The sequence below is a fragment of the Lemur catta genome, chromosome 1, assembly GCF_020740605.2.
Source record: "Lemur catta isolate mLemCat1 chromosome 1, mLemCat1.pri, whole genome shotgun sequence".
NCBI lineage: Eukaryota > Metazoa > Chordata > Mammalia > Primates > Lemuridae > Lemur > Lemur catta.
The window spans coordinates 121,321,232-121,343,147 of record NC_059128.1 but is presented as its reverse complement, the minus strand read 5'-3'; the positions used below and the strand labels follow the sequence as shown (position 1 = coordinate 121,343,147).

General features: G+C 35.5%; 1 long non-coding RNA gene across 2 annotated transcripts in view; it reads right to left on the bottom strand.

The window, feature by feature from the left end:
* Positions 1-5,271: 5,271 nt before the first annotated feature.
* Positions 5,272-21,916, bottom strand: part of LOC123639841 — a 64,814-nt gene continuing 48,169 nt past the window's right edge. Inside the window, exons 6-9 of one of the 2 annotated variants that reach the window (XR_006735816.1) lie at positions 21,658-21,762; positions 19,036-19,254; positions 7,832-8,112; positions 5,272-5,284 (exon numbers count right to left, since the gene is read on the bottom strand). This is a non-coding gene — a long non-coding RNA (uncharacterized LOC123639841). Of the gene's footprint in view, positions 5,285-7,831; positions 8,113-8,720; positions 8,808-19,035; positions 19,255-21,657; positions 21,763-21,916 lie in introns of those variants that run through there. The other variant, XR_006735817.1, reaches the window with a different exon arrangement.

The window sequence follows — 21,916 nt, the reverse complement described above, 5'->3', positions numbered from 1 at the left end:
TGGGGTAAAAGTTATTGAACTTCAGTGCTGTGCTTGGAGAAATGTTATTTACCTGGACAAAGGCCTAAACTTGAGTTATCAAAATAGGAAATTAGATGAGGTGCTGGTAGAGACTTTGATTGGCTATCAAAAAACCAAGATTTTGGTGACTCCTTTGGCACAGGATCTTGTAAATTCCATTCCTTACATTGAGAAGCTGTTCCAGTCACCTTAGGAGACTTAGGAGAATTCTCACAAACTACTTCTTTGTGAGCCTCTCTTTTAAGGGTTCTTTCCTTCCAACTTTTGGCCTCATTGGAAAGACGACAATTATTCCTTAAATGTGGGAAGGAAAAAAAGGGAGACTGTAAGAATTCTCAATTCTTAAAATGTATTCTCATTTACATTAAAAATTTAAAAATACTATGATGAAATATACATAAGAAAATTTACCATTTTATCACATTTACATTTTATTTTCAACCTCATGCTTTCTGTTTGGATTAATTCTACTGTTCAGAAAATGAAATGAATCTATATAAATTGAATAATTGTAGTAAACTTCCATGATCATGGAGTCTTGAAAAGAAAGCTCAAAGTATGACATTAGGTTTTCAAATGAATCAGTGATGTCATCTGGAGTGGTTTAACTATTGACACTCTGCCATAATAATTTAATAAATTAGTCTCCTGGATATAGGAATCTTTGATATACCTTTATTATTGTAAAGGAAATACTACATTGTACTTTCTAAAAGATTAGATAGTTACAGTGTTGGTTTTACAAGAAATGCCAGCAGCACTTATCTAGTTCCTCAAGAGAGAAACCTGGGAAGCAATCCTAGAAGCTTGGCTCTCCTATTTACTCTTGCCTATTATTTTACCAGTCACCTGGGTGTTGATACAATCTCATACCTATCTTCAAAGTCATCTCTTTATGTTTACCATATTGGTGACATTCTGGTCCATGCCAAATTATCTTTTACCTGGGCTACCATAAACAGAGTCTGAATTAAGATTGCCTTAAAATGCTCTAGCAGCCAAAGATGCTATATGATTTCATCAGGCCCTCAGCTTAAACCCCCCCAGTGCAGGTCATCCTCCCATTCCATTTAGGAGAACACCCAAACATCCTCTGAATGACCTAGAAGCACCTGTGTGATCTGGATCCAGTTACCTCTGGCACCTCATCTCATGCCTTACTCTGCCTGACTCTCTACACCTGGCCACAGTGGATGTCCCCCAGCCCCACCACTGGTCACTCTTCCTGACTCAAAGCCTGTGCATATGCTATTCCCTTGGCATTGAAGGTTTACCCCTCTTCTTCTCTCATCTAACCTAATTTCCACTCATTTTTCAGATCTATTCTTATATAGGCATACCTTAGAGATATTGCAGGTTAGTGCCAGACCACAGCAAAAAACTGAGTCACACAAAACTTTTGGTTTTGTAGTGTATATGTAAGTTTATGTTTACGCTATAGTCTATTTAGTGTGCAATAGCATTATATCTTGAAAAAACAATGCACAAACATTAAATAAGAAATACTAATGGCTAAAAAATATGATAGAGACATGAAATGAGCACATGCTACTGGAAAAATGGCACAAATACATTTGCTTCATGCAGGCTTGCCACAAACCTTCAAGTGGTAAAAAAAAATTGCAATGTCTTCAAAATGCATAAAGCAAAGTGCAGTAAAGCAAAGTATGCCTGTATATTAGTTTCCTGATCACCATCCCTCCTCCCTAACACCTAGATAATGTTAGATCCCTCTTTCATAGTAGCATCCTTTTATAATGACTTTTGGGGATTTGTTTTTTGCTCATTGCAAAGAACCAGTTATTTGTAAAATTATTTGACATCTATTTGTCTTCTACTGTACCATTAGCAGAGTGATTTGCACAAAGTATCTGCTGACTTTATTCTATAAGTAAAATTGTTTTTTATAATCAAGAACCTAATAGGGATACATTTCATTAAAATCAATAGGTCCTATCAATGGAAGCTGGTTGGAAAGCATGAAGATTCAGAGTGCTACTTTTGGGGCAGAATTAGAGGTCATCATTAAATATTTATTCAAGATTTATAGGAAGAATGAAGTGTTAGGAGCCAGAAGACATCTTAACAAATCCTCCAATATAAACCTTTCTTTTTACTGATTATGAATGTGATGACCAGAGAGATTAAATGGTTTAAGGTGATACATTAATAAGTGGGAAGAGATTTCTAATTTAGTTTTCTTGACCCTCTGTATAATGTTCTCTTCCTTATGCTATACCACAAAGAAATTTAGGCATGCTATTATGCACAATGCTACTTATAAATAAATCAATAAGAAGAAGACTTGCTCTTGGGCCCTAGGAAATATAACTTTTACACAAAAACACAACAGGAAGAACAAATGAAATTCAGAGAAACAGCAGAAACCTTAGTAAAACTGCTAAAGACCCCCCCCCAGACTCATGAAGGTTAACATCACTTTCAAGCACAAAAAAGCCATTTTAAAGTTGTTTTACATGATTAAAGAAGAAGCATTCAAAGACACTGTGTTAATTGATCAGAATTGTGCTTATTTTTTAAAAATTTGCATACATAATGAGAATTTAATAAGTTAAAAAATCTATGTTTGTATTTTTCTAAAAAGCAATAACAATATTTAAATTATATTTTAAATAGTTAACTAATCAAAGAGATTTATGTAATTTACAATGGAAATTTATGCTCTTAAAGCCATGTTCAGTTAAGGCAAAGACATACTCCTTTTCAAATTCTTTGGCATTTTTCATTTTTTGTAGGTATATTTTCACCAGCTTCCATTTCAGATCTTCAATTTCTTCTTTATAGGGCTTCTATCCTAAAGCAACTTTGTCCTAATTTCTTTAGAGAAAATAAAAATAAAATAATTATTAGAGCAGTTTCAATTTCTCCAGTGTTAAAGAATGGTTAGCTGCCTTTGCTGTAATAAGAATGTTGTGAAATAGCAAGCAACTCCAAATATATTAAAAACAAGAAAGGCATGAATTTTAACTGAATGATAATAACTATTTGATATGAATTATATTTGAAGCTAATATGCATAGATATAATTTTTATTTCTTAAAATGAATATTTTCCCCATTAGAAAATGATATACCGATGACATGAAACATTTTAAAATAATGAAATGGGTGGACCAAGGTAAATCAGGAAATTAAACAGAAAGATGTCAGAGAAGCAATGTAAACATCAAGGCAGAACTAAATTCAAGCCACAAAGCAAAGCACTACTGGGTATATATTGTAGTGAAAGACAGTTCAACCTAGTGATATAAATGTATCTACTTTCTACTCAGAGTATATGTGTGTGTACAAAATTAAAAAAAAAATAATAGACTATTTTTTACGGCAACTTTAGATTTACAGAAAAATTGAATGGAAAATACTGAGAGTTCCTATACACTCCTGTTCCCACCCCTTTGTCTTCATGTTTCCTTTTTTCTTTATTTTTTTGAGACAAGATCTCACTCTGTCACTTGGGCTGGAGTTCAGTGGCATCACCATAGCTCACTGCAACCTCAAACTCCTGGGCTCAAGTGATCCTTCTGCCTCAGCCTCCTGAGTAGTTGCTACAACATATGTGTGCCACCATGACCACCTAATTTTTCTATTTTTTGTAGAGACGGGTCTCGCTGTTGCTCAGACTGGTCTTGAACTCCTGGCCTCAAGTGATCCTCCTGCCTCGGCCTCCCAGAGAGCTAGGATTACTTGTGTGAGCCATTGTGCCCAGCCCTTTTTCCTTATTATCAACATCATGCATTAGTATGGTACATTTGTTACAAGTAATGAACTAAGATTGAGATATTATTAATTACATAATTAAAATCCATAGTTTACATTAGGGCTTCTTATTGGTATTATACATTTAACAAATGTACAATTACATGTCCATTATTATATTTAATAGTATCATACAGGTTAGTTTCACTGCCCTAAAAATCTCTTGTGCTCTGCCTATTCATCCCTCTCACCCCTCACTAATCCCTGGTAACAGCTAATATTTTTACAGTGTCCACTGCCTTTCCCAAAATGTCATATACTTGGAACCATATAGCATGTAGCCCTTTTAGATTGGCTTCTTTCACTTAGCAATATACATTTAACGTTCTCCCATGTCTTCTTATGGTTTGATAGCTCAATTCTTTTCATTGCAGAATCATATTCCATTGCATGAATATACTGCAGTTTATTTATCCATTCACCTATTGAAAGACAGCTTGGTTTTTTCTAAGTTTTGGCAATTATGAATACAGCAGCTATAAACATACACACTCAGCTTTTGTGTAAACTATGTTTTCAACTCATCTGAGTAAATACAAAGGAGAACAATTCCTGGATCATATGGTAAGAATGTGTTTAGTTTTGTAAGAAATGGCCAAACAGTCTTCCAAAATGGCTGTACTATTTTGCATTCCCACCAGCAATGAATGATGTTCCTGTTGTTCCCCATCCTCACTTGAATTTGGTGTTGTCAGTGTCCTGAATTTTGGTATTCTAGTAGGTGTGGCTCTCACTGTTGTTTTAATTTGCAATTTCCTGATGACATATGATGTGGGGCATCTCTTTATATGGTTATGTCCTATCTAGATTTCTTCTTTGGTGAGGTACCTGTTCAGATCTTTTGCTTTTTGTTTTATAATGCAAACTATTTTGCTAGCACATCGCTAATTTTGGGGATATACAGATGTACCTGATTAGATCTCAGGGTTCAATTTGGGCTGGGCAGGTAATGAAAGGGCAAGAAGCAGCCGATTCTAAGACTAATGTGAATTCACATTCAAAATCAAACTCTGTTAAAGAAAATTGTATTTATTTTTAGTTCATTAAATTGTTCATTGTAAAAAATAATTTATTTTTCTAGCATAAAAAAGCAATATTTTATATGACAATATACTCTTGCATTTCATTTCTAAGTTTAGTTACTTCCTTTTCTCAACCTTGAGTATTGAACTTCAGACACACATAGGTATAACAATAAGAATTTGTGGTGAAAGAGAAGAACACAGCACCAGATTATTTGTCACATTCAACAGGTGAAAAAAAAACAACTTTTATTTATAAAATAAGTTTAAGTTACCTGAAGTACTTGGATTATTTCTTTTGATTTTTTCAGGGCAGTTATTGGATTCATTCACTTTGGCTTGAAGTTTTGCTATTATGTCATTAGTCAACAACTCGAGTTCTTTCTGCATCTTTATAATCTTGTCTTCCTGATGCATAGCACTTTCTTTAGGTTCACATAGTGAAGTTTCCAGCTCCTGAATTTTCTATTAGAAAAGCACACATTCATAAGGTCTATCATGAAGATAGAATCACAGTGCGCAAACTTGAGACAAAGATGATCACATTTAGGTATTATTAATTTTTTCAAAGATTGCATTAACAAAGAATAGAAAAGAAAGGCCAAATGTCAATCTACATACATTTTATTTCCTTCATTTAAAAGATGATTTTTGGTTTAAAAAAATGCCAAAATTTTACACTATAACCTGTCCACAAATTCTTAAACCATGCAGATGAAAACAGCACAGTGGTTATGCTATTTACTGGTTAGCAGAGTGCTAAGCATTTTATTTATTTATTTATTTATTTATTGTATAATACTCAGAGGTATAGAATCCAGGCCATCTCCACAATCTTTTTTTAATTATTATTTCAGGATATTATGAGGATACAAACGTTTTGGTTACATTTTATGTCTTTGCCTCACCCAAGTGAGGTTTAGGGGCTTGCTCTTCCCCTCTACAATGCTAACCATGACCACTAGTTGTGAGTTTGCCCCCCCCCAACCCCCTAATCCCAGGAGAATATTACTACAGTGTGAGCACCATAGTGTTGATCAGTTAGTGCCAATTTGACAGCAAGAACATGTGGAGACTATTCCTCTGATCTTCTGTTACCTCACTGAGGATAATGGGCTCAAGCTCTATCCAGGAAAATATAAGAGGTGCTAGATCACTCTCATTTCTTATAACTGAGTAATATTTCATTGTATACATATACCAAATTTTAATAATCCACTCATGAATTGACAGATACTTGGGTAGTTTCCACATCCTTGTAATAGTGAATTGTGCTGCCATAAACATTAGGGTGCAGATGTCTTTGTTATAAAATGTCTTTTGCTTTTTGGGGTAGATGCCTAATAGTGCTATTGCTGGATCAAACGGTATCTCTATTTTTAACTCTTTGAGGTATCTCGAAATTCTTTTCCACAGTGCTAAGCATATGAAACAGGCACTCCCATTTTAGTTGAACACTACTTAAAGAAAGTACATTTCTTAATCGCATCTCTAAAGTAATACCTATAATAGCCATTTCCCTTTATTTTTATTAGTCTTAAATGGAAAAATACAAATATGTGGAAAATATTAAGAAGCACATAAGAATAAGCTTCCCCACTCTCAGATCCCCAGCTGACCCTAAAGCAATGACTAAAACATTATTTCAAGAGTATCCTTCCAGAAATTTTCTATCTGTATTTAAACATATATGAATGTATAGCTTTAAAGTCAGTAATACACATTATATACTACAGTTCTGCTTTTAACTTGACAACATATTTTCCATATCTTTCTATTATCAACACATATAGATCGTTCATATTTTTTGTCTTCATTGACACACAGAATCTCATTTCATGGAGGTATCCTAAATTATTTAATCAGTTACCTTCTATTGAATGTTTGGGTTGTTTCTAGATTTTTGCAAGTATAAACTTAACCACCTGGATTTTTCATGTTTATGAGATTATTCGTATGCATATAGTTTTAATTTTGGCAAAATGTCTGTTTCTTTTTGGCCTATCTAGAATTTATTTTTGTTTAATGAGTGAGATAGGAATCCAGCATTGTTTTTGTTCCAGATGGCTAACCTGTTGTATCAAATCCTGTACTAAGTAAATGATCATTTTCCCCAGTGAGTTGAATGATACTGTTATTTAGTACTGTTATACCTGTACTAAATTCCCATTGTTATTGCATGTACTTCCAAACACTCTATTCTGTTTCCTTGCTCTACTTGTCTATTCCTGCATTATTACCAAACTAGTCTAATCATAGCAGCATATATTTTATTATCTGTTAGGATATTTTCTTGGGTCACTGAAGATGGAATTTTCTTTTGTTTCTTTAAATTTTTACTTTGGTAGATGGATTTCACTTTTCCTCTATTTCATCTCTGCCAGCTGAGTTCTATAATGATCAGCAAATCAAAAAACTATGTAGTATTGTAGTGATCTCCTAGTTTTCTTTGGTATTTAACTATTAAACTAGTGGTTAATGTTTTATTACAAGCATTTATTTTGGTAAAAATGATAAATTATAATTTACTTTTGGGTTCCCCACTGAGTCATTTTGTGTGCTAGCAAAATAAAATAGCATGTTTGCTCACGTTTATAACTTCCAAGTAAGGGTAGTTAATAAAGTATTTGGATTATTCAAATAATGTACTGACAATTTTGTTATCTTTTTAGCCTCTTTCATTTTTATTGTGATTATAACATTAAGCAATATTAAACACACTAATGCTAATTAGAGAAAAGCTATGTTGCTATTTCTTTCCATGCTATTATTTGTTCTGCATACAGACAGAGTTTAATATAAATTCCCATGACTTAGAAAATGTATGATAATAATACCTTAAGTGGCAGTAACTTAAACCATATTGTGTAAACTTAATAATCAAACCAAGCTACAGTTTCCTTCTCTTGTATAATCCAAAGGGAGGAGATTACATGATATCTAGCTTTATTGTTAGTTCAGTTGAATGACAGCCACAGTAGAGCTGTATGTAAAAATAAGACCATCACATACACGGAAATGTTGTTCTCATTCCTTAATAAATACATTCAATACTATAATTTTGCTGTGAATTTCATGATGAAGGAGCAGATTCAAAATATCTCATAGAACATGAAGATTCTTATCATCTTGTGTGTTGGGATTAACATGGGCACTAGATGCCTGGGTGACCTTCAAAGTTTGGTAATTTTTAGTTTTTCATTTTGCTCTTTCGATGATTTCAGGTCGTGCTCCCATTCTTTAGATATGATAGCACTTCCTTCCTCAAATTCTGTTGATTCATTCATTATGGCCTATGAAACAGGAAAAAATATCATTATAGCTCTAAAATCATTTATAGTAGTCCCTCCTTTTCTGTGGTTTCAGTTACCCATGTTCAAAAGTTGTCTGAAAATATTAGATGGAAAATTCCAGAAACAAATCACTCATAAGTTTTAAATTGCATGCTGTTCTGAGTAGCATGATGAAATCTCCAGCCATCTGGCTCAGTCTCACCTGGGATGTGAATCATCCCTTTGTTCAGCATATCCATACTGTATATGCTACTTGCCCATTAGTCACTTAGTAGCCGTCTTGGTTATCAGATTGACTGCTGCTGTATCACAGTGTTTATATCCAAGTAACCCTTATTTTACTTGACAATGCCCGCCAAATGCAAGAATAGTAATGCTAAAAATTCAGATATACCAAAGGGAAGCTATGAAGTGATTCCTTTAAGTGGAAAGGTGAAAGTCCTCAACTTAATAAGAAAACAAAATCATATGCTGAGGTTGCTAAGACCTGTGGTAAAAACAAATCTTCCAATGAAATTGTAAAGAAGGAAAAAGAAATCTCCATCTGCAAAAGTTACAGCCCCAGTGCATGACAGTGCTCAGTTAAGATGGAAAAAGCCTTACATTTGTGGGTGGAAGACATCAACAGAAAAGTGTTGACAAAACGCTGCACCAGAAAGTGTTCAGCCTATATGAAGACTTCAGCAAGGGATCCCCTAAAACAAGTGACATCAAACCATTTACGCTATGTAAGGGATTATTATACAGATTCAGGAATACAGAAGATTCATGTTAGCCTGCTAGATCACAATGCCTACATGGTTCATTTCACTTCATCTTACCACATAGAATTGTATTGTCGCACATCATCACCAGAAGAAGGATTAGTATAGTACAATAAGCTATTTTCAGAGAGACACACCACATTCATATAACTTTTATTACAGTATATTGTTATAATTGTTCTATTTTATTGTTAGTTACTATTATTAATCTCTTATGGTGCCTAGTTTATAAATTAAGCTTTATCATAGGTATGTACATGTAGAAAAAACAGAATATATAGGGTTCAGTGCTACCTACATAGAGGGTTTCAGGCACCCACTGGGGATTTTGGAACATATCTCCATGGATAAGGTGTGGGGGGACTACTGTACATACAAAAAACACTAAGAAAGAACTAGAATTCTAGGACAATGCAGATGCTGAAATTCATTATTTAGAACATCCTAGAACAATGTTTTAAAAGAATGTGAGCATTCTTTGTGGTTTGCATCAGTTTCCGAAATTTGAGATGTTGGAAGTGGATGATAGGAATGAAAATAAGTACTGGAGAGGATTCATATTGATGCAAGATGATAATCTCACTTTATTAGATTTATACTAACATATAAAGAAAAACTGAAGAATGATGCAGATTAAAATCATTATATATGCTATGACTGATAATGAAACATTAACTGACATCAAATAGCAAAGCACACCCAGAAACTTAACAATTATCTATTTTTCTACTTCATTCCAAACCTCAGTGTTAATATGGAAAATAACTTACTGACTTTTGATAATTAATCTGGAAATCTTATATTTCTGTGCAAGGCATAACAGTCAATCTATACGTTCTTATATACCAAAGGCTAACTCACTCTAAAACCATTCATATCTTTTTTACTTCATAATTCCTATGGAATGTACTTTGTGTTCTTATCTACTTCTTTGTGGCTTTGTGGTCATTCCACCAGGTTTGGGTTTTAGGTTACTTGTATTTCTGGTATCCTGGACTCTCCTTGGCTCTGGACTATTGACCTCACACTGTACCAATTCCTACTCTCATGGTGCTGGAAGAAGCCACATATCCACGCTGATCCACACAGTAGAAATTCCTACTTTCTAATTGCAGCTGGGCCCTCAATATTATAAGAAAAGCACCAAATTATATACAGTTTGTCTTACCCAAACACTGGTTTTGTGCATTTCTCTATTGATTGTGATCTCTTTTTTTTTTCCCCTTAAAGAATTCTGTTACTATTTTGTTAACTCTGGCTATTCTACAAATGGGATGAATTACGCATGGGAAGACCCATTGCTCCAATTTCAGATAAACAAACAACCTTTGGAATACTACATATTTTACCAAACATATGGAGAAGAGATTACTTCAGGAAGCAGAATGAATATACCCATCACTGAAAAGTAAAACAAGTCAACAAACTGGTCTTAGGCAATGTTGGTTCTTATGAATTAGTAAATTAGGACCAATCAACCACCTTGGGAACAATGATAAAAATCACAATTTTGTAGTTTCTGGTATAGCGTGCCAGGAGCTTAGAAGTTGCCAGTCTATGCTAACAACAAATGAAAAGGAAAACACTGAAAAATCAACAACTCAGTATAGATCCATCTGCAAAGTGAGGTCACAGAACAAAGGGCTGCCCCCCAAATTGGACAGACAGATACAGAGAATCACAGAAACCTTTGCAGGAATCAATTAAGAGGTAGGAAAACCTGAACTGTAATTGATGAACTGTTGGAGGCTCAGTGTGGACAACTGTACCTGATTCTGGCAGGAAAGGAGAAAAGGAACTATTTTGAAATAAAATGTAGTATTTTGTTTTTCTTAACAAGGCCTGTTCTCAGGAGAAACTATTGACCAGACAGACCCTAACATGCTCGGCTTTGATCAGGGCCTAATATATCTGGGGGAAGGGGAAATACCCAGTTCTAGGTGGCTCTTGCCTTCCATGTGAGAAGAGGGAAATACCCAACTCTAGCTCCCTCTAACCTTCCATAGGGGCAAAGGAAAAAGTCCTCAATTCCAGGCACCACTGGCCTTCCATGTGGGGAGAGGCAAATACACTACTTCAGCCCCATTCAGCCATCTTGTTCCACCTAAGGAGGGGGTAATGAAAAGCACTGGTGAAGTTTACAGCCCCAGGGCACAGGCTCACCAAAGGACTGAGAGCTAGTCATAGGGTGATAGAATGCTCCCCCAGCCACACCTGACCACTACATTACTAAGGCCTATTTACAGCACTTCCTTTTACCTAGTACACTATGGCTGACTTCCAACAAAAAATTACAAGGCATGCTAAAAGGCAAGACACAGTTTGAAGAGATTGAACAAGCATTGGAAACAAAGTCAGAAATGGCAGGAACATTGGAGCTATCACACCAGGAATTAAAAAAAAAAAACTATGATTAATATGCAGAGGTCTCTAATGGAAGAAGCAGACAACATGCAAGAACATATGGATGATGTAAACAGAGAGATGAAAATTCTAAGAAAAAAATAAAAGAGAAATGCTAGAGATCGAAAATCCTGTTAAAAAAAGAAGAAGGCCTGATGGGCTCAGGAAAGAGAATTAGTTTGAGAAAATTACAACAGAAATTTCCCAAATTAAAAAGCAAAGAGAAAAAAGACTGAAAAAAAAAAAAACAATCCAGAATGTCCAAGAACTCTGGGGCAACACAGAAGGTGTAATATATACATAATGGGAATACCAGAAACAGAAGAAACAGAAGGACTATCTGAAGCAATAATGATGAAAAATTTCTGCCAAATTAATGCCAGACAGCAAACCACAGATCCAGGAAGCTCAGAGAATGTCAAACAGGACAAATGCCAAAAAAAACTACATCTATGCATATTATATTCAAACTTCAGAAAAATCAAAGATAAAGAAAAAAAGTCTTGAAAGAAGCCAGAGGAGAAAAAACACCTTATCTATAGAAGAGCAAGGCTAAGAATTACACCCAACTTCTCAGAAACCATGCAATCAAGAGGAGCATAGAGTGAAATAATTAAAATGTTAAGAGAAAAACCACACAAACTTATAATTCTAGACGTTGTGAAAGTATCCTTCAAAAGTGAATAAATAAAGACTTTCTGAGAAAAACAAAAATTGAGGGAATTTGTTGCCAGTAGACCTCCCTGCAAGACATGTTAAAAAGAAGTTATTCTGAGGACAAGAAAATAATATAGGCCAGAAATTTGGATCTACATAAAGAAAGGGAGAGCATTAGAGAAGGAATAAGTGAATCCTTAATTTAGCTAACAAATAAGTTTGTTCAAAATAATAATAGCAACAATGTATTTGATTACATAAGTGCATATATATGCATGCTTATCAGTGAAATGAATGAAAGCAATGATACAAGGGATGGGAGGGAGGAATTAGAAACATTTTGTTATTTTAAGGTATTCATACTACTCATGAAGTGGTATAGTGTTATTTGCAAGTAGATTAGGATTAGTTGTAAATGTATATTGCAAATTCTAGAGCAATCGCTGAAAAAGTACAGAAAGAGGTATACTTGATATGCTAAGGAAGGGGAGAAAATGGAATCATAATAGAGTCAATTAAAACAATAAAAGGCATAAAAAGTGTGGAAGACAAACAGAAACAAAGAATAAGGGCAACAAATAGAAAATAGTAAAAATATGGTAGATATTCATCCAACTATATTGATAATCACCTTAAATGTTAATGGCCTAAATACACCAATTAAAAGACAGATTGTCAGATCTGATCAAAAAACAAGACTCAAATACATGTTGTCTACAAGGAACCCACTGTAAATATAAAAGCATATAGAGACTAAAACTAAAAAGATGGAGAAGGTATATATACAATGATAACGTTAGTCAAAAAAAGTGAGAGTAGCTGTAGTAATTTCTCCAGCCGTTTACTTTTTAATACAACAACATCACATTACACATTCTGCTCAAAATCACATAGAGCATTTACTAAGACAGACCACATTCTGGGCCACAAAGCTTACCTTCATGAACTTAAAAGAAATCATATCATGTCTTCTGTCAGACAGCAATGAAATTATATTAGAAACCAATAAGATAGCTGGAAAATCCCCAAATACTTGAAGATTAAACAACACACTTCTAAATAACATAAGATTCAAAGGATAAATATTAAGAGAAATTAAAAAATATTTTGAACTAAATAAAAATGAAAATACAACTTCTCAAAATCTGTGAAAGCAGTGCTTAGAGGAAAACTTATAGCATTGAAGACATATATTAGAAAAGAAGAAAGATATAAATCAATAAAATAGGTTTTAACTTTAGGACACTAAAAATAAACAACAAATTAAACTTAAAGCAAGTAGAAGAAATAATAAAAATCAGAGCAGAATTAGATGAAATTGAAACAGGAAATCAATAGATAAAACAAACAACCCCAAATCTGGTTCTTTGAAAAGTGCAATAAAATATGACTACATGGTGAGTGCCAGGCACACTGTCTGGGGAATGGACACGCTTGAGGCTCTGACTCAGGGGGATGGACGGGACACGGGCAATATATATAACCTGAGCTTTTGTACCCCCATAATAAGCTGAAATAAAAAAAAAGTGCAATAAAATAAATAAGTCTCTAGGTAGGAAAAAAAAGGAGAAAGGACCCAAATTACTAATATTAGGAATGGATGAGGAGACATCACTATAGATCTCATGGAATATTATCGACAACTCTATCCCACAAATTTAATAACATGGATGAAAGGGACCAATTCTTTGAAAGACACAATCTACAAATACTCAACATAAGAAATTGACAGTCTGAATAGGCCTATATCTATCAAAGAAATGAAATCAGTAATTAAGAGCCTTCCAAAACAGAAAGTACCAGGCCCAGATGGGTTAAGTGGTGAATTCTATCAAATGCTTAAGAAATTCAAGGAAAAAATTATACCCATTCTCTGTAATCTCTTCCAGAGAAAAGAAACAGAAAGAATACCTCCCAACTCATTCTATGAGGCCAGGATTATCCTACTACCAAAACCAGAGGATGACATTACACAAGAAAACTACAAACCAACATCTTTCATGAACATAGAAGCAAAAATCCTCAGCACTTGAACACTGCACCAAGAGAATGAAAAGACAAGCCACAAAGTAGGAGAAAATATTTACAAAAGACATATCTGATACAGGACTGTTATTCAAAATATACAAAGGATTCTTAAACCTTAATAATAAGAAAGCAAATATTAATAACATGACTGAAAAATAGGCAAAATACCTGAATAGACACTTCATCAAAAAAGATACACAGGTGGCAAATAACCATATGAAAGACGTTCAACCTCATATGCCATGAGGGACTTGCAAATTAAACAACAATGGGATATCACTGCATACTTACTAGAGTGGCCCAAATCCAAAACTGACAACACCAAATTCTGGAGAGGATGTAGGGCAACAGGAACTCTTATTCACCGCTGGTGGGAATGCAAAATGGTATACCCCCTTTGGAAGACAGTCTGGCAGTTTCTTACAAAACTAAACATACTTTTACTATTGGATCCAGCAATTTGAAAATGTATGTCTACAAAAATAGATGCCTATGTATGTTTACAGTGGCTATACTCATAACCACCAAAACTTAGACGTAACCAAGATGTCCTTCAGGAGATGAGTAAATTGGTACATCCAGATAATGGAATATTATTCAGTGTTAAAAACAAATAAACTATAAAACCATGAAAAGACATGGAGAAAACTTAAATACATATCACTAGGTGAAAGAAGCCAATCTGAGAAGGCTAAATACTGTATGACTCCAACATAAAACATTCTGGAAAAGGCAATACTATGGAGACAGTAAAAAGATTAGCACTTGCCAGGGGTTACAGAGGAGAGAGTGATGAATATGGGCAGAGCCCACAAGGGATTTTTAAGGCAGTGAAACTAAAAGGCTCAATTCTTACAAAAGCTGTGAGGAGATGGGAAAGAGAACAGTAAGAGGATTGAAGATTCCACAAATGGAAACTGAATATTACACATCAATATTTTGTTACCTTTATCAGCAGAAATTGATATATTTAATTATCTTAAGGAACCATAATACATTGGAGGAAGAACATGTTTTACAAAGCCAATTTTTATAAAGCATATACAAATAAATTTTAAAACATACTTAAAATTAAGTTTCTCTAAGCCCCTTTAAGGAGGTAAAAAATAAAGCAAATAACAAGAATGAGGTAGTATAATAAAAATTAATACTTACAGCTATTTTTTTGTGATAGAAGTTATTCACTTCAGAAAGTCTATCATTATCCTTCTGGATGCCATTTTTAAGCTTTTCTATACCAAAATGAGTATTCAACCACTCTTCCAGAAACCACATCATTTCTTTCCTATTACTTAAAACTTTTTGAAACTCAGTCTTTATGCGTGGGAGATCACTTTCTGAGAAATCTTTAAGAATTTCCTAGGTGAAGAATAACCATTGAAGGTCCCAAACATTATGAAAGTTTTTATCCAAATATGATATCAATTTTATCATATATGATACATATATCATAGAAAAAGGAAAGTATCTACTGAACTTTTATTTGTCTTAATATCTTAAAGTAAACTAAGAGATATAATTTTAATTTAAAACTTTACTCAAGTTATTTCTGTAATAAAATTTTGGCAGTATAGGTGATGTAACAGATTCTACCTGTTAGAAATGGAACCTGTCAAAATGATAAATCTGTGGTTAATTATTATAATACATGAAGTGCTTTTTTTTTTTCTGAGTCTCCCTATGTTGCCCAGGCTGGTCTTGAACTCCTGGGCTCAAGTGCTCTTACCACCTCAGCCTCTAGAGGAGCTGGAATTACAGGTGCATGCCACTATGCCAAGCTTCATGAAGTGCTTCTGAATGTAGCTTTTTACATACAACATCCATGTTGGGAGCTGGATGTCAGCCTCGTGTTTTTGGGTAAAAATAACACAGTCCACACGGAGTTGTTGCAATAAAAAGTTTCTGACTCCTAGCACAGATGAAAGAAGTTTTAGAAGGCATTTTGGAAACTTATTCTGAGGTTTCATGAATGCCCACTTGCTAATGTTAAATCTGTTTTTCTCTATCTCTGGAGGTTGGTAGGGAGGCTAGTCCATTACTTGGCAGCCTTTATGTCTGGCCAGCTGTCACTCTGCAACCTTATTTTTAACTTATGTTAAATGAAAATGGCTCTAAGCACATGAGAAGAACTCTTTCTACTTGTTAAAATGACTTAAAGTCTAATTAAATCCATTTGAAATAAATTATACCTCCATATGTAGATCCACATTCTGGTTGAACTTGAGGTCCCTGAATTCCTTGGATGGTACATCACAATCTTGGTGAAGGTGCTATAGTTTAATTAGCAATTCATTTTGCCTTTCCACTTCACAAATAAAATCCATTTCAAATTTATTGATGGATTCATGATGTTCTTCTCTTATCTTTGTAATATAGCTTAACACATACTTGCAGAAAAAAATTAAACTGGATAATGAAACTTTTATCACATTTAGAGGAAGTTTTAATCCTTGAAACTATGAGGTGGCATGGCATTTCTGATGTATATATGTATATACATATGTATATATGTATGTATGTGTGTATATATATATGTATATATATACACACACTCTGATAAGTGAGGAACAGGTAAGGAGCTTCTCTGTAAACCCTAACTTTTTCTTCTCAGCATCTTGGGAGAATAACTTCCAGACCTCTACTTCCATATTTCTGACTTCCTACTAGATATACCTCATAGATGTCTTATAAGTACCTCAGATGCAGTATGTCTAAAATGTAACATGATCCCTCTCCCTATAATGATTCCTCCTTTTTCTATTGCCCTCTTTTTGGTTAATTACATTGCCAATCACTCAGGTTTCCTAGTTAGACACTTGAGATTCATTTTCAACATCTTCTCTTGCCCTCCTTGATTGGGTAACCAAACAGATTATGTTACATACCTCAAAACTTCCTTGTTAAGCTTATTTAGGTGTCTGACTTCAAGGTAACAATGACTTGAATGCCATATGTATCTGTGGACCTCAGGAATAAGTTGTGGATGTCTGATTGCCAACATTTGAGGAAGAATTATAAGGGCCTGAAGGGCAATCTACTTGGGAGATAACTGCTCCCTAATTGCTCAATTTGCACCATTTCTTAACCTCTTATAATTTGGCCTCTTCCCTAACCACCCAATGAAAATGGTTCTGACAATGGTCACCAATGAGCTCTTTTATCACCAAATTGAGAGGATATCACCAGTCCATATTCTGGATCTCTGAAGTATTTGCCACTCTTGACCATTTCATCTTTTTTTTTTTTTTAGAAGATCTTGCTCTGTTGCCCCAGCTAGAGAGCAGCGGCATTATCACAGCTCACTGCAACCTCAAGCTCCTGGGCTCAAGTGATTCTCCTGCCTCAGCATCTCAAGTAGTAATATGGTGCACGCCTCCCAAGACTATAGACCTGCACCACTACGTCCAGCTAATTTTTTCTACTTTTTGTAGAGGTGTGGTCTTGCTCTTGCTAAGGCTGGTCTTGAACTCCTGGCTTCAAGTGTTAGAGCCGGTTTCCCTCAGCCCCGGGAACAGAAAGACAGAGTCACTGAGGCTGCAAAGGCAAAGGAGTTTTATTTTGACTAGCTCGAGCTAGGGTCCAGGTCCCAGAGCACCAACGCAGTGGTCTCTTTACGAACCAGGACCCCGCCCTGGGGTAAAAACAAAGCTTTTATACTTTTTTTTTGCTGGAGTCTGTTGCTAGTTATTTTTGATAAGAGACTCTTTCCCAAGAGAGTCCCTCCCAGGAGATTCTCTCCCCAAGGACACTCGCCCTGCACAGCCGGCCTCCGTATCAGGAAGCCACCTGCAGTGCGGGTTTTTTTCTTTTTTTTTTTTAACTGAGCATGGTTTTAGCTCTTTATCGTAATCAAGCAATAAGCAAGCAAGCTTTGTGTACAGAAGCGGAATTTGGCTGTTAGCTAAGAGCAAAAAACAAGTCACCATCAAACAAACTAAAATATTGTTTTAGTCCTACTCTACACAAGAAATCCTCCTGCCTCAGCCTCCTGGAGTCCTAAGATTACAGTTGTGAGCCACTGCGCTGGGCCTTGACCATTTCACTTTTTATATTCTTCTCCATTGACTTAAGCAATACCACTTTCACTTGGTTCTCTCCTGTCTCATTGACTTTTCCAACCTTGAACCCATGTATTGCTCCCTTTTCTGCTACTGCCTCTTAGACATTTATCTTTTCCAGAGTTCTCTTCTTAGCCCAAGGCTCTTATTCTACAAATGCTTTCTGCACGCTCTTACTTCACACTTTTTCTATTATCCATCACCTGTATGCTGATGAATCTCAAATCTTAGTCTCGACTTTTCTCCTGTCAAACCTCAGAATCACAACTAAATGCCTACTTGGTTTCTCTTCTTGGATATTCCATTATAAGGTTCTCAACCTCAAAATATCTCAATCTAATCACCTGGTCTCTCTTGCCTCACCTACCAAGCTTCTCTTCCTTTTTTTTTAATTTTTTTTTTTATCTCATTTAATGGTACCACTATTCACAAACCTGACTGAGCCCAAATCCTGGGACTCCATCTAAACTGTTCTCCCTTACCTCCACAATCTATCATGTGGACCTACCATTTTAAGCTGCTAAATATTGCTTTAATCCCTTTTGTCCTCTCCAGCCCTAGGAAACCTTCCCTAGTAGTATAATCACACATAGTATCTCATCTGGACTATTGTAACTGCCTCTTGTCTCTTCTTTCTGCCACTAGGAGGATAATATCCCCCTAAAACTCATTGCTTCTTTATTCTGTACTGAAGTACCTCAATGGTCATTTGATCCTGTTACTGCCACCACTCAAAATAACTGAGATCTTTGAGATGTTGTTCACATCTGCCTCCTGAGCACCCTGGCAGTGTCTAGACCCACAGGCAGAGCTCAGGCCTTGTTGAATGAACAAGTATTAGGAATACTGAAGATCCTGCACGCATTAGTCACAGACCTATGTAATATTTAATTTGGTAGTAAGTACACAAAATAGCAAATATGCCAGCACCCATAGCAGGACTTAAATACACTGAAGTTTGTAACTGAAATTTATAGCTATATCTATAAAGATATTACTAAAAAAGGCAGTACCTTAAGTTTCTTCATGATTCAGTGGAATTCCATGGAACATCTCTGGTTTGCGGTAAGAAGTTTTTGAATCTGTTTGGTTTGCGAATCTGGAAGTGACAGGTTTGCTTTTACTCCAATTGAAAGCTCTTTTTGGGTTTCAATTTCTGTCTCCAAGTCAACAGACAATCCAGTTAAGCATTCACAATTATTATCCATCTCTGAGTATCTCTTCAGGAGCTCCTAAAGGAAATTAGAATTCATTCAACTTAACAATGCATTCAAATTTAACAATAAGTAGTTCCAACCCTAACATTTTAACTAAACATGCTTTAACATGTTCTGTAGACCAGAAATAAATTAAGACCTTTACGTTTAAAACCAAAAGGAAATTGTTATTTTTGATTTTTGATTAGAGAAATAATATACCATTATTGTGGAAATTAAAAAAATTAAGCATTACAAAGAAAACCAGGAACAATGATTCTTATCATTTTGATGCTTTTTCTTTTAGTCTTTGAATATCCATGCTTTTTTTCCCCTTTTTTTAATTTCAGCTTATTATGGGGGTACAAAAGTTCAGGTTATATATATTGTCCATGCCCCCCACCCCCCCGAGTCTGAGCTTCAAGCGTGTCCATTCCCTAGACAGTGCACATCGCACTCATCATGTAGGTATACACCCTTCCCCACCTGAGTGCAATGTGAATATCTATGCTTTGAATGAACATTGACAAAGTCTGATGAGAAATTTGAGTGAATTCAATGTAGTATGCATTGTAGCTCAAGGCTGAATGCTGGCTTGTGTTTATAGTAGGCAGTGTGAATTAGCAGCTAAAACAAGAGACTAACAATCAAACTGCCTATCTGCCAGCTTGGTGATAGCCACTTCACATGTTTCTATTATCTGCCTAGAATCTGCTTTCTAGCCCTCTATCAGTGCTAGAGTTCAGGTTTTAGCTCTGGCATTTCTTAACTGGGGAAGTTACTGAGCCATTTCCATCAACAACAGGATAACATGTACTCACCACCAAATTGGTTTCCCTGACCATCACCTAAGTGCACATTTGGGAATAACACCAATTGAGGTTGGACAGATGTGGGGGGGTGGAGGAGGGAATGGGTGTATATCTACATAATGAGTGCAATGTGCACAGTCCAGGGAATAGATATGCTTGAAGCTCTGACTCGGGGGGATGGGAGGGGCATGGACAATCTACATAACCTGAGCTTCTGTACCACCATAATAAGCTAAAATTAAAAAAAAAAAAAACAGGATGACTATAATAACTGCCACAAAGTTTTCCAGGGAATTAAGTAAAACATTAACTCCATCTATATATCTATGTACTCTATAAAAAGATACAGACATTAAGCTTGCAGGAAATAAAATTATATTTGTAAAAATGTTTCTATACCCAAGTTTTAAACTTAGACTTGGTTTTAAGTTATTGTACCAATTTATTAGCTGTGTAAACTTGGGCAACTGCTAAATTTCATTTCTATGCCCTAGTTTCCTTGTGTATAAATGGAGCGATAAAGCCTATCTCCTGAGGTAAAGCACCCAGCATGAGACCTGGCATGTGGTAGACATGTAATAAACCTGGGCCCATAAACTCCAATGACAAGGGGCCAGGAAGGTGACACACTGGTCAGAGCACAGGTGGAGGAGCATGTTAAGTTCAAGTTGCTGCAATCATGTCGTAAGTGATATGTTTCAATCAGGGTGTGAAGCAATAGAACAGGGGGCTTCTTACAATAATGATGAGCCCTCTCTTTTTCATAATTTAATGAAAGCTGCATGTCCCTTAATCTGTGATGCTGGAGAGCGAATTCCTACTTCTTGTCTGGGATGAATCACGTTATGGTACACAGCGGCACAGTGAGCACTGACTTCTGTCAGAACTGTGCTAAATGATATAACCATAAACAATACAAAAATGTCCTTCATGATCTTGCATTCTGATAGGGGTGACGGCAAATCCTGTTGGCTTTACCTTCAATATATATTCAGAATCTAAATACTTCTCACTACCCTCCACTGCTCCTTCTCTGGGCCAAAGCATGATCACCTCTGCCTGGAATGATTGAAATTAATCTTTGAAGTGGTCTTCCTGCTTCCACTCTGCCTATTTTCAATACAACAATAGGAGTCATCCCTTTAAAATGTAAGTCACACATGTCTCTCTTGTGGTCAAAACTCTCCAATGGATCTCCATCTTACTCTGAATAAAACCCAAAGTCCTTTTAATGTCCCACAGCCTGCCTCCTCCCTGTGAACTTGCTGACTATATTTCTTATTGGCTTCTCTCCTTCTTCATGTTCCTTCAATCCACCACGCAGGCTTCTGCATTAGGAGATTTGTACTTGGTGGTCCCTCTCCCTATAATGCTCTTCTCCCAGATACCTGTATGGCTTGACCTTGTGTCACCTCTTTCAGGTATTTGTTCAAATGTTACCTTTCCAGAGAGGCCTTACATCACAAACTGCTATTGTTGTTTGTGTATGTATGTATATTTGCACACGCATACATACCTGTACTAGATTAGAATGTTTAGAAAATTACTGAGCACCAACTATTCATTCCACAGAGGTCCCTTTGAATTCTTTTCAGGAATCCTTGTAGTTTTAAGAGGGGGCACTTACTTTTATCCTAAAGCACTTTTCCCTCAGGCTTTCTGTAAGGTGCTATTGTCCATTGCTTAGTAACAGTTTTTCACATTTTACTACCTCTTCGCGGTTCTGATGGTTCTGTTTTGGTACAAAGAAATAAGCAGGACTCCAGCTGTAATTACATTCTCACATAATGTCTAATTAATTGTATACTTTTGTATCACTTTTTACATCAACTTTCAATAATAGAATTAAATATTACACTTATAACTCAAAAGCAATGTTAACATGA